Here is a 12,709-nt window from a genome sequence, read left to right as displayed (position 1 = left end):
AACACACATCAGCCGAAAATATTTGATTTATTTATTTGATCATCAAAGAAACAGAATATAAATAAATATAAATGATGGATAAATACCTATATCAATGTTTTCCTGTGTCATATTTACATCATCATCACTAGAATCTGAGCTGTCATAGCCGACAAATTGATCATGCTGTGTAGTGTCAGTTGGTGTCTGATGTTCATCTGGATAATAAACAGCCAATTTGGCATTCTATATATAAGTTGACTGTAGAACAAAATCTGAAAAGAATGTAATAATAAATAAAATGTGTGCATGTAGATATTTGATAATAGCTTAAGAATAAAAATTACCTCTGTGAATGTCTAACTGTGTCATATTGGAATAAGCATTACTGGCTTGGTGTGTGGATGTAGAAGTAGTTGTTATATTTTTTTATTGTCATAAGATGACATCAAATTTCTCTGGATGGAAGAAACATTGACTGCATGTCTTTTTGAGCATCGTTCAGAATCATCTATAGATAAAGTCCCGTGCGATGGTGGTGTAGATTGGAAGCTTGTAGCAGGGTTATTATTATGGTTAATGGTTAGACTACATTGTGAGATACACTGCAAGTTGTCTATAACAATAGTTTTTGTAAGTATAATATAATATTAATGTGATGATATGAAGAATAATAATAATCTATAAATGAATTGCAAATTACAAATTACAAATCTGTATTAAGTATCATCATTAGTAGCTGAGCGTTGTCTTTTTCGTTCTTGCAAAATAGTTTTCCTACGCTTCCTTCGTTCAGCATATATGTCCATGAGTAGTTGATTTCTGCAACAACTGCCTTATAATTGCCAAACAACAGGAAAATCAAATGTTGAAACTGAGTTAAATAAGTTGTTGTAGTAGGTTGACTTTAAAATGATACCAACATTATAGTTATTTGCATTTGCTTCACCAAGTAAAGGGATATGTATTTGCAATAGAAAAAGCAGAATAGAATAAAACAATAGAAAAATTTGTATTCAAACGCATTAAATTTCATACTCAATGGTTTAGTGCAGCACAAATGATTTGTTGCTCTAAAATGTTAGGTTTGCAAATTCTCTGTCATGTGAATATTTATGATCATAGTTTTTCTTATTGAAGTTGTAAACATGTAATTTTTTATGAGGGAGGAAACAAAATGTTGGAAAATAAATGGGGCATTGCCAAATGAATCGGAAGTAAGAAAAGTTTTTTAACAATTGTTTGCATAGCATTAATATTGATATTGATATTGATATTGATATTGATTGACATCAATGGGGAATTGACAAAGGCCGTCGAATGAGGGAAATAAGTTGGTGGAGTTGGTGAATCCAGCTAACCTATGAAGCTTAGTCAGTGTTGCCGGTAAACGTGTATCTATATGTGTTCTATTAAATGCATCGAGTGTGGCATTCCAAAAAATAGTAGCCTATAAAACATAGAACAATGATACCATATATTTTCATAGCTGCACACATTAAATGCATTTGCAGATATTGAGGTCAGTAACAAAATAATAATAATTGTAAAGTATTCAAAAAATCAGTGCATTGAATATTGTATATATGAATTGTATATATGAATAATAGTATACAAATAATAATAAATTATGGAAGTCTGGGATACGCTAAGCATGGGTTAAATTTTTTAAAAATTATTATTATCATTATCATTATTATTATTATTATTATTATTATTATTATTATTATTATTATATAATTAGTATAATTTATTATTTATTATAATTATTAAAATAGTAATAATAATATTATTATTAATAGTAATACTAATACTAATTGAATTAAAATTTAAAACCATATATAAATATATAATAATCCTGATTCTAGTGTAATATGCCAACATATTTGAAAGCAAAAAACAAACCCTGCCATATACTTGAAAAAGGAACGAAACACTGTTATAAGTGTTATCCCTTGCCTGTTATATATAATTTTATATAAAAACATAAATAAATATGAATATAAGAATAAATAAATTAAACCATTAAATGACATAAGTTAAATTTTTTTGTTTCATGTTTAAAATCTTAAAATTAATTGATTGATTGTAAGAATTTAAAGTTGATTGCTCCTCATAGATGTTTAAAAGCTAATTGATAAAATACAACAACAGTTTATTGCATGAAACCAAGTATTTTGTTCGTCATACAATCAAACTTGACTTAGTAATATGCAAATAAAGCAAACCCAATCGATTTATATGCTATGGTATCGCAATTTGAATAGTTAATTGATATAGTTGTATGTTATTCATTTAATTAATAATTGTGAAATTGTCATGGTATTCACGATGGTAAAGAGTATAATACGGATGAATACCAATGAAAAGTTAAATTTTAATAAAAAAAGTATCATATATCATATATATTTGATATTTGATTGTTTATACATCATTTGCTATAAAATGATGGTGGACGGCACAAAATATATTGTCATATCTACTCAGTGAGCAGATTTAATATGATCAAATTGATGTTAAACATAACATAGAAGCTGAAGCCACTGGATTGTGAAAGTCCCAATTACTCAGCCTTGATATGTTTGTTAGTTGATAACTGATATTGTGCATGCTCATCAAAATCAAAATCGGAACTGGTTTGCTGACAACTAATCCTTTTGGTTGGAGTTAAACAAGTAGAGTTTCCAGGATCGTAATCAGAAGACTGTGACAATGATGGCTGGAAACACATTTACCAATATATATATTAAGAACAATATCATAAGTAAATATTTGACATGATGCAATATTGAAACAAAAGACCCACCATGGGAACAAAAATTGGTGGTGAACTTTCTGGCTCAACAGCTATTCCTTTTCCCTTACTTGATTGTTCCTGCATGAAAAATATTAGCACAGGAGAAACACCATTTATTGTTGTTGACCTTATACTATGATAAACTTATTTAGTTATTACCTTCAACCCAAGGGTGGTTATCAATGATTGAATATGATGGAGTTCTTCACTCACATCCAACACAGATGATTGGCGTAATTGTGAACGGAACTTAAATCCAACAGCCCAAGTTTTCAACAGGATTTCATCAACACACGTTGGAAATACCTTAATATCATCCCCAGCCTAGACAGGTGAAATAAATGGTATCAATGACAAATCACAGAATCATTATTTAATCTATGGTTCAATTGTGTAGAACATACCGCTATCAACTCATCTCGACATTCTCTAGCAGTTTTACCAAACAGCTTGATACATGTTGCATCCTAGAGAAGGAAGTTTCCTTTGTCCCCATTATGCTTCATCCTAACATTTAATTTATACCTTGACATCCATAGAAATTTTAGGGAAATTTGCTAAAACAGCAAAGCGTGTAAATAAATAATCAGTACAAAAAATGATCATGGCTAACCGTGGTACTGTATCGACCACACTGGTATGGCAAGAACGACAAGCGGAGCCACCTTTTGATGGATCAAATGTCGTTGTACAATTAGGACAACTGTTATAACTCCATGGAGCATCAATAATGATTTCGTCAACTGTTCCAACAGTTAAGCAGTAACAATCCTGTAACACGGTGAATAATAGATGAGGAAACAAACATGTGGTAGAGGCCATATTAACAAAAGCATTGTTCAACTATTAACCTGTCTAAGATTGTTGATTTCACCTATACTGACCACTTGAGCATTCTGCAGAAATTTTTCCACCACATTACTCTGGCTAGATTGGGACTGAGAATCATCTTTATCATTGATCATCCCACCAGAATAAAATGGCACAGGCAAACTGAATGGACAACAATATAAAAAATTAAAGTTCAACCATTAAAGCGTATAAAAAATGCAAAGGAACTAAAAAACATAAACGCTGCAGTATACCAATACTGTTAAAATGCAAATTTAATGACAAACCTTTGACGAAATTCGTGTATCTCTGTAATATCAGCATTGACATACAATTTAGATCCAAATTTGATATTCTACACGCTTAGGGGATACTAGTCTGGAATCATATCCATCAATATCATCAACAACATACATATTTATTATCCAGAGTAAATCAATCTATATAATAAAGACTAACCAACACCAGACACACCTGTAGCATCCTTGATTTTACCTAAGGTCAACATAACAACCAATGGTTCCTGAAGCAGAAGGTTTTTGTCAATAGCATCATGTAGCTGAATAGCATAGTCCTCCCAAACAGTTATTAGAATGTCGCAATTACTATGATCAAACAATCACAATCAGTATGTTAGTTGTTGCTAACCCATTCATCATATCATATATCATCATATAAAATAATAAGGACAAACTGCAATCGTCTGATTTGTTTAGTGTCTGAACATATATATATATATATATATATATATATATATATATATATATATATATATATATATATATATATATATATATGTATGTATGTATGTATGTAAAATTAGCAGATTAGAATACTTGTTATCCCTGAGCCTGACTGTCATCCTGTGAGGGGGATTAAATGTCTTAACATCGATCAGATCAGCAATGACACCAACAATATCTTGTCAAACATGGTCAGGCAAGACAAATGTTAGTCTGACACAAAGATGCATATAAAATTGTTGGTTAAACAAAAAACTAAACAAACAGACCCACTAAAGTATGGCGTGGTGCGAGGCCAGAGATTATATCAGTAAAAGGAGTTATGAGATAAACATTAGAAGGAATTTCTGGACGGTGAATTTCCTTGATAGATGTAGTTTTTAGGAAATAAACCAAATATGGAGCTGGGCTGACTCTGTATTCAGATTGGTTGTCAACAATCCTCAGGTTCTGAATCAAATACGAAGAACCACAATGTAACTTGTCCCGCAATTCAGTGAAGAGTTCTTGCCAGAGGGTAGCTCCAATTTTTGAACCCTGAAACACTTAAATCATAAAATGAAGTGACATGACATACAATACAAATTAGTAATAGCAAAAATCAGAAAGAACAAAACAATAACCGTTTGGTCCATCAACACCATCTCAATTGTTTGTTTACTATTTTGCTTTCGAGCTTGCCAAAGATCAGTGATACACACAGCTATTTTCCATGTTCCTTTTCTGGTGTGTAACTCAGATATCAGATTTTCTTTGCGAGACATCACTACAACACAGATAATAAAGACCATTGTGAATCACAAAAAGAGAGACTAATACAAAGAAAATAGGAATCACATTCAACAGGAACAAATAGTTGGGACAATACCAACATTAAAAACCTTTTTGTCATTGCAAAAAACCCCGCCAAACATAAATGCATAACTCAAAACGTGGTAAGAACAAAACAACAGCAGATATTAGCAAACCTTTTTGGTTTTGCAAGCAGTGGCAAACAGGAGCAATCCGACAAAAAAAGTTGGACGAAAATAGAAACCTGCATATAACAGAAGAAAATAGCAACACACGTCAATAAAACCCAACAAAAAGGTAAAGGGTAACAGGGAAAAAAATGGACAAAAACAGAGGAAATAAAAAAAAACAAATACAAAAGTAATAAAAGATTTTAACACAACAATGAAAACGGACAGAAACACAATAACAATACACAAACCTGGAAAAAGAAGAATCAAATGACAGCTTCACGACTGGATATAGAAGAAGCCAAACAGTACTGATCAAAATGAGAATGACAATGAGACAAAGGTTACATTTATTTTTAGTCCAAAGCAAAAATCAAAATGAGACAACATTTGTTTTCAGTCCAAAACAATATACAACCAAATACAACGAAACTAAATGACAATAAAAATGAGACAAAGGTCAAGTATATATTTTTTTTTCAGTACAAAGCAAATATACACAAAAAAACCCAACTACAAAGGCAAACCTTTAAACATGAAGGAAAATGAAGAGTCCAAAACAATACACATAAAAAACAAACACAAAGGTAAATGTTTTTGAACACATGCATGCAAACGAACATAAAGGCCAAAATGAACACATGCATGCAAACCTGTTTAAAAAAAACAAAATAGAAACAGTTGTAGGCATCAAAACGAACAGAAAGGCATAAACAATAGCAATGTAAATCAGAATCAGGCAAAGCTCACGCATGTTCTCAGCACTTTAGTCCAAAGGAAACTAAAAAAGCTAAACTGACAATGAACACATAACCGGAAAAAAAAGCAAATGCAACACAAACCAAAAGTTCAAAAAGCAAGCGCAAAGGAGAGAAATAGTGAACGGAGTGAGCACAGAAAATGCGAAAAGAAGAAACGGGAAAAAAATGGAAAGCAGAAAAGGGAAGAAGCAAAAATGGACAGGACGGACGAACATAAACAAAGAGGACGAACATAAACAAAGAGACAACACACGTGCACTAAAGTGACCAATCAACAGGACAGGTGGCAACACACGGGAATGAGGAAAGAAGAAGCATTAAACATGGCAATGAGCAAAAGAAGGCCTACAACTGGATAGGTGTCAACAGGACAGAGAATGGACAGTGGACAGGTGTCAACAGGACAGAGAAAAAGTACTCAGGGCCTTGTTTGTATAATTATATAGATTACTGCTTTGATGCTCTAATTTATTTCTGAAATTCAATTTCGTCCTCTAATTTTTAAATAATTTAATTTGATCTTTTAATTTTTAAAATTGATTGGCTTAATTACTGTTTTACTCCCTTAATTTAGGGGATATTTTTTTAGTCCCTAAAATTTAAAAATATTTTTTTCGTCCTTCAATTTTGACATTGTTTTAATCTCTGACATAATAAATTGATATTTTATGTCAATTTCTTAACACTTTATGACGGATATTTTTAGCATTTTGTGACTGTTTTAACATGAAAATTCGAAATGAACAAATATTATGATTTAATTTGGGGTATTAATCCATTTTCTTGTCAAATTAGTTTCAACAACTTTTAAAATAAGTATAAAAATTGGTCTTTGATATCAAAATTAGTTTTGAACAAAATTTAATTATTGTTTTAGTCTTTGAATTTAGGATGTATGTGTCTTTTTCAATTCATAAAATTTAATATTATTTTTTTTCAAAATTTTGACTAATTGTTCTTTTTAGAATATGACATAAGAAATTAATATTTTGTGATTATTTTTAATTGTCATAAATTAATTTTTATTTTCAGTTGTTTGAAGTTGCATTTTAAAATTGTCGCAAAGTGCTAAAAATGTCATCAAGTATCAATTTATTATTTCAAGCACTAAAAAAATAATTTGTCATAATTTAGAGACTAAAAAGAATATTTTTAAATTTCAGGAATAATAAAACACATTCCCCAAATTTATAGACTAAAACAGTAATTTAGCAAAATTGATTCAATCAACTCCTATCTAAATTGAAGCTAGTGTTAACATAATAAGACATGTGTCACTTTTATATTTACATGTGCTTTTTATCCCCCAATAAGTGTTTTTTTATAGAAGAGCAATAGATTAGGCGACCAAAGTAATAATTTAGCCTTTAAAGAGAAAGAGAGGACATAACCTATGACAACAAACATCTTAAGTAAGAATACAAATGATTAATTTTGACCGTTAAATTAAAATAAAAGATCAAGATTAAAATATTTTAAATTCAAATTAAGGGTTTGTTTGATTTGTTAAAAATAGGTACTACACCAGACAAAAAAAACAACAACATAGAACAAATATACAAGTTACATGCTAATTTTTTATCTTTTATATTGTTTGACGAATAATGGACAACACAAGTAAAATAATATAAAATTAAATAATTAATTATCTTAATACAATTTATGTCAAATTTAATATGTTTACCGAAATAAAAAGAGAGAAGGATTAGAATAAAAAAATGATCTTTCTTTTTTAAAATGATTAAGTTGATTAGTTTTTTTTTTTTGTTATTAAAGAGATAGAAATTGGATATATATGTATTTTTTTGCTGAATTATATGTGTCATTTTAATATTTTATACATGGGACAAAAAGTTATTTGATGATTTTTTTTTAGTAACAAAAATTAGAGATTTTGTCATATTCTTTTTTGCTTGATTTGTGTTGTTTCCTTTTTTTTCAAATTAGACGTGAAACAAAAATATTTATGTTATCCTATACCATAATTTCTTGTGAACCAAATGGTTCCTAAATTCTCTAACAAGCTCAACTCAATTTAATCATAAAATCTCTAACAGATTTATTAATGTTAATTTTTTTACAGAAAAAAGCTCAACTCACATCAAATGCATATGTAAATACAATAGGGATCTATCCAAAAACTTTTAGGCTCGTGTAACCTGTTGCCGCCCTTGTAAGGGAGTGAGCAACAAACATTTGTTTGCCTCTTCACAAACTTAACAGTGTAGTGAGTATTTACACTTTCTAAGATCAGACACATCCTGGCTCAGCTCAAGTAGAATCCTCATGCACAAACGAAAATAGAGGAGTTTTTAACACAGCTTCAGAATCATATTCACATAGTAAGAGGCTAACAATGTTTGCATCCCATGCCTTGTTATCCACCTACAAAAGATCACTAATAGTGAGTAGTTCACTATCAACTAAAGGGTCAGACAGATAACAAGCACCTGAACTCGAGCGAACCCAAGGCTCATGCCAAACTTTAATAAAAGCTCCACTTCCATTCGTAAAGTTGATTCTGCTAGCTTAATGTATTTCTACTTTTGACTATAAAAAGGGGACAATAAGTCTATGGCCACGATTTTTGGTGCCTGCAAACGATTCTTTTTTACGGTAGAAAAACAAGATTTTTGGCGTTGCTAGGTGCACCCAGCATTATTGCTAGTGCACCCAACATTTTAAGTGAATGGGCGAAAATTCCCTTCACTTAAAATTTAAAAGTCGCGCACCAGCTTATTTTCATACGCTTCCTTCTTCCTTCCGCAGCGCCTTCGACCTCCTTCTTCTTCTCCTCTCGTCGCCGATCGAGCTTATTCTTCCTTCGTCCGTGTCACATAGGGTGATTCACCATAGGCATTGAGGACGTGTAGCTGTGCTTTGGTCTTCCACCGTCGAGGTAAGCTTCACGTCTCCGTTAATGGCGTTTGCGCATTTCCAATTTTGCATTCGTACTGGTGAAGTTCATCCGTAAGTGTAACTTCCTCTATATGAACGTTTTTAATTTTTTTTTTGCAAAATTTGTTATTTATGTTTTAAAAAATGTTTTTAAATAGGATTTGTATTTGTTTGTTTTGTATTAAAAATAAGTATTTTTTTGTATTTATAAAAATAATATGTATGATTGCATGGTGGTATGAAATAGTTTTAAATTTTAATAGTAAATAAATGAATTTTGTAGTTTCTTATGTTTAATTTATTTGAATGAAAATAGTCATATGTTATTTAATTATGTATTTTGTGTTTTAATTATTTAGTCATATATGGTTATATGTTATTGGTAGTTTTACATTTTGTAGATGTTTAGGGTTTAGGGTTTAGGGTTTAGGGGTAGTGGTGAAGGTTTAAGGCTTAGAACTTAGGGTTTAGGGTTATGTAGTCATATGGTTATTTGAATAGTAAATATTGAATTTGACAAAAAAAAAAATACATGTGCGTCATGATTTGCAGATCATGGTTAGAACTAGAAGGTTAGGTCGTGCCCTAGGTAGGGTTATAAGCAGAGCCCTGGGGAGAGAGGATTATCATGATTCAGATGATGTTCCCCAGCGACGAAGGCCTACAGCCTCCGCACGCAAGCAACGAGAAGTTGCCCCTGTTGTTGAGGATGCTCTTGATATGACTGAAGACGTACATGCACATACTGCATAAATTGTTCATGATGCTGAGGGATTTCCAGGTGGGCAGCGTGACCCATAAGTGTTGATTGACTATGGTGATCATGTTGCAGTCATCGTATGGAATGGAGAGGTATTTAAAATTTTTAAGTAAAGTGATTTGTTAAGTATTTCTTATTATTTAAATTTGTCATAATTTAAATTATTATGTTTATAAATTATTGAATCATTTATACTTCATTTCAGGAACGTCCTGAATTGAAGTTATCCTCCCATGGAAGGAAGGTTCATAAATTTGGGAGGCTTGCTCTATAAATTAAAGGGTTAGTCACTGCCACAGAATTAAGTCCTTTGATCGCATGTATAGTAGACACTGGCGATTGGGGAGTTATATCCGCTTTTGTGGAGAGGTGGCACAAGGAAACTAGCAGTTTCCATCTTCCTGTTGGAGAGTTGACCATCACGCTGGATGATGAGGCGTCTCTGCTTCATCTTCCAATCATAGGCGCCTTCCATAACTTTGAGCCTTTGCATGTCGACGAAGTCGTGTTGATGTTGGTGGAGTTACTTGAAGTCTCTGGAGAGGAAGCTAGAGCTGAGACAACACAATGTCATGAGGCATACGTACACATATCGTGGCTACGAGATATTTATCAAAGCAGATGTGAGGCTGGCCATTGAACTATTGCAGCTCGTGCCTATCTGCTGCACTTGTTAGGTTGCACTCTTTTTGCAAACAAGAGCGTAACATATGTTCATATTGTTTTTTAGACACTTTCCGAGACTTGAGTCAGAGTGGAAGCTATGCATGGGGAGCTGTCGCCCTAGTGCATATGTATGATCATTTGAATGATGCTTGTAAGAGCGGCGGCCAACAACTTGATGGTTACATCACTCTATTACAGATAATATTTATGTTTTTCATATGTTAAATTGGACTATGTTTTAAATATGTTTTTAATATGTTAATTTGACATTTGTTTTATTTTTATCTAATCTTTGTAGTGTTGAATATATGAGCATTTTCCCTCTATTGCTGAGTGCGTCACTGATCCAGACTATGATGAGATCTCACCACGTGCCTGCCGGTGGCATACTACTAGACATGGCAAGAAAACTGTACCCGTGGGTACCCGTTCAAATCCATCCTGACTTTCACGGGTAATACCCGAGTTGACCGGGTATGGATTCGGGTTCAAGTTTTCTCCGATAACCAAAAGTTAGGTAAAGGTATGGGTATGGGATTACTATATTTGTCCCGACCCCGAACCCAGACCCGTCCCGCCACTTAAAATTTTTAGAATTTTTGCATAATTTAATCAAAAGGCCTAGAATTTTTATTACTAGTTAATTTTATTTTAGAATTTTTACATAATTTAATATTCTTTTCTTAACAATTTTTGTAGACACATGCACTATAATAAATTTATTGATATATAAGTAGTTAAAAATAAATGTTTAACAATCAATTTATTTTTTCAAAAATCAAATTTTTAATATTTTCTTTACAAAAAAAATATTTTTTCTAATTTGAATCGGGTACGGGATGGGGTCGGGGATACCCAATACCCAACAGGTATGGGGATAGGATAATAAATTTTAACCCGTCGGGTATCGGATACGGGTATGGGGATATGTTGGGGAGTCGGGGTCGGAAATTAGTGAGACAATACCCGTCCCTGCCCTACCCAATTGTCATGTCTACTTACTACAAAGGCTTATTCAAAGGCATTACCAGCATCGATATACCGGAAACATATAGATGGACTCATGATTCCTGATGTTTGTTGGATGCCATATGGTGAGCACCGAGGAGTTCGGGAGTTTGATTTGATTTCATGTTTTTCCAGTCAGCTTCGATGGGGTCCCGTTGTGGTCACACACCGACCAAAGAGGGTGGTGCGACAATTTGGATACGTTCAGACCATTCCTCCACAGACTACAGGTTCCAGGTTGTCATTTGAAGATATTGAGGACAGGTGGATGCATTACTCTGACTATCTTGCAGCAGCGGGGCAGATTTGTCTTGTGCCTGGACAGTGTGCATCCAATTACATGGACTGATTCTTCATGATTTCTCATCCGTTCATGACACCCGCACAGGCTGTTGATCTGCCCAGACAACCACCTGTGACACAGCATGACACATATGTGGAGCCAGATATCCCTAAGGTCTCAGTGGCACCAGAAGCAGCACCTTTTGATGTGGAGCAGCCTAGACATGTAGTGGTAAGATGAGTTGATTTAATGTTTTATTAAATGTCATTTATTTCAGTTACTGTAATTGTATATGGGTTATTTTCAATGTGATAGGATGCTTTCCAAGCGATCGCAAAAAGGTTGGAGTGTCTGCTCAACCTAAGGATAGTCACTGCAGGCACAAAAATACATGAGGTCATGGAAGACTGCATAAAGATCGCTAGGGGTGTCACAATAGATGGCAATGTTTATGTCAGCTCACGACGAAGAGGGCGCATGGATCAGCCATAGATGTCATCCTTTTTAAATAGTCATATTTGGATGATGCTTATAACAAACTTGTATTTGACAACATTGTGGTTTCCCAAACATTTTGTAAATGTTAACTTATTTTGGTTTATAATTTTTATGCTATATTTATTCGTCTAAATATTAGGGTTAACGTTCACAAATTATTTTTTTACATTAGAAGTTGTTTGATAATATAGAAGAAAAACATAGAAATAAAAAGAGAAATTATTATATACCTATTGAATTAATGATTATTCACAATTATGTAATTTAATAATTACATAAAAAATCCAAACAAAAGGAACATTATGGTAAAGCTATGAACTATGAAATGTTCAACTTGTAAAACATGATTAGATTAACTCACATTTTACATGTACCATTTTTTTCTAATAAAAGACAAGATGCTCTTGACTTTATATTTGGGCCCATTTGCCTTGAAATATAGCATATAAGACTGTGACAAAAACTTTTTCTCAAAGACTTAGATCCATGATTCGGAAACTCATTAATGTGTGTCAACATATCT

Source organism: Glycine soja, chromosome 6 (assembly GCF_004193775.1).
Source record: "Glycine soja cultivar W05 chromosome 6, ASM419377v2, whole genome shotgun sequence".
Lineage (NCBI taxonomy): Eukaryota > Viridiplantae > Streptophyta > Magnoliopsida > Fabales > Fabaceae > Glycine > Glycine soja.
This window is presented reverse-complemented; position numbering follows the sequence as displayed.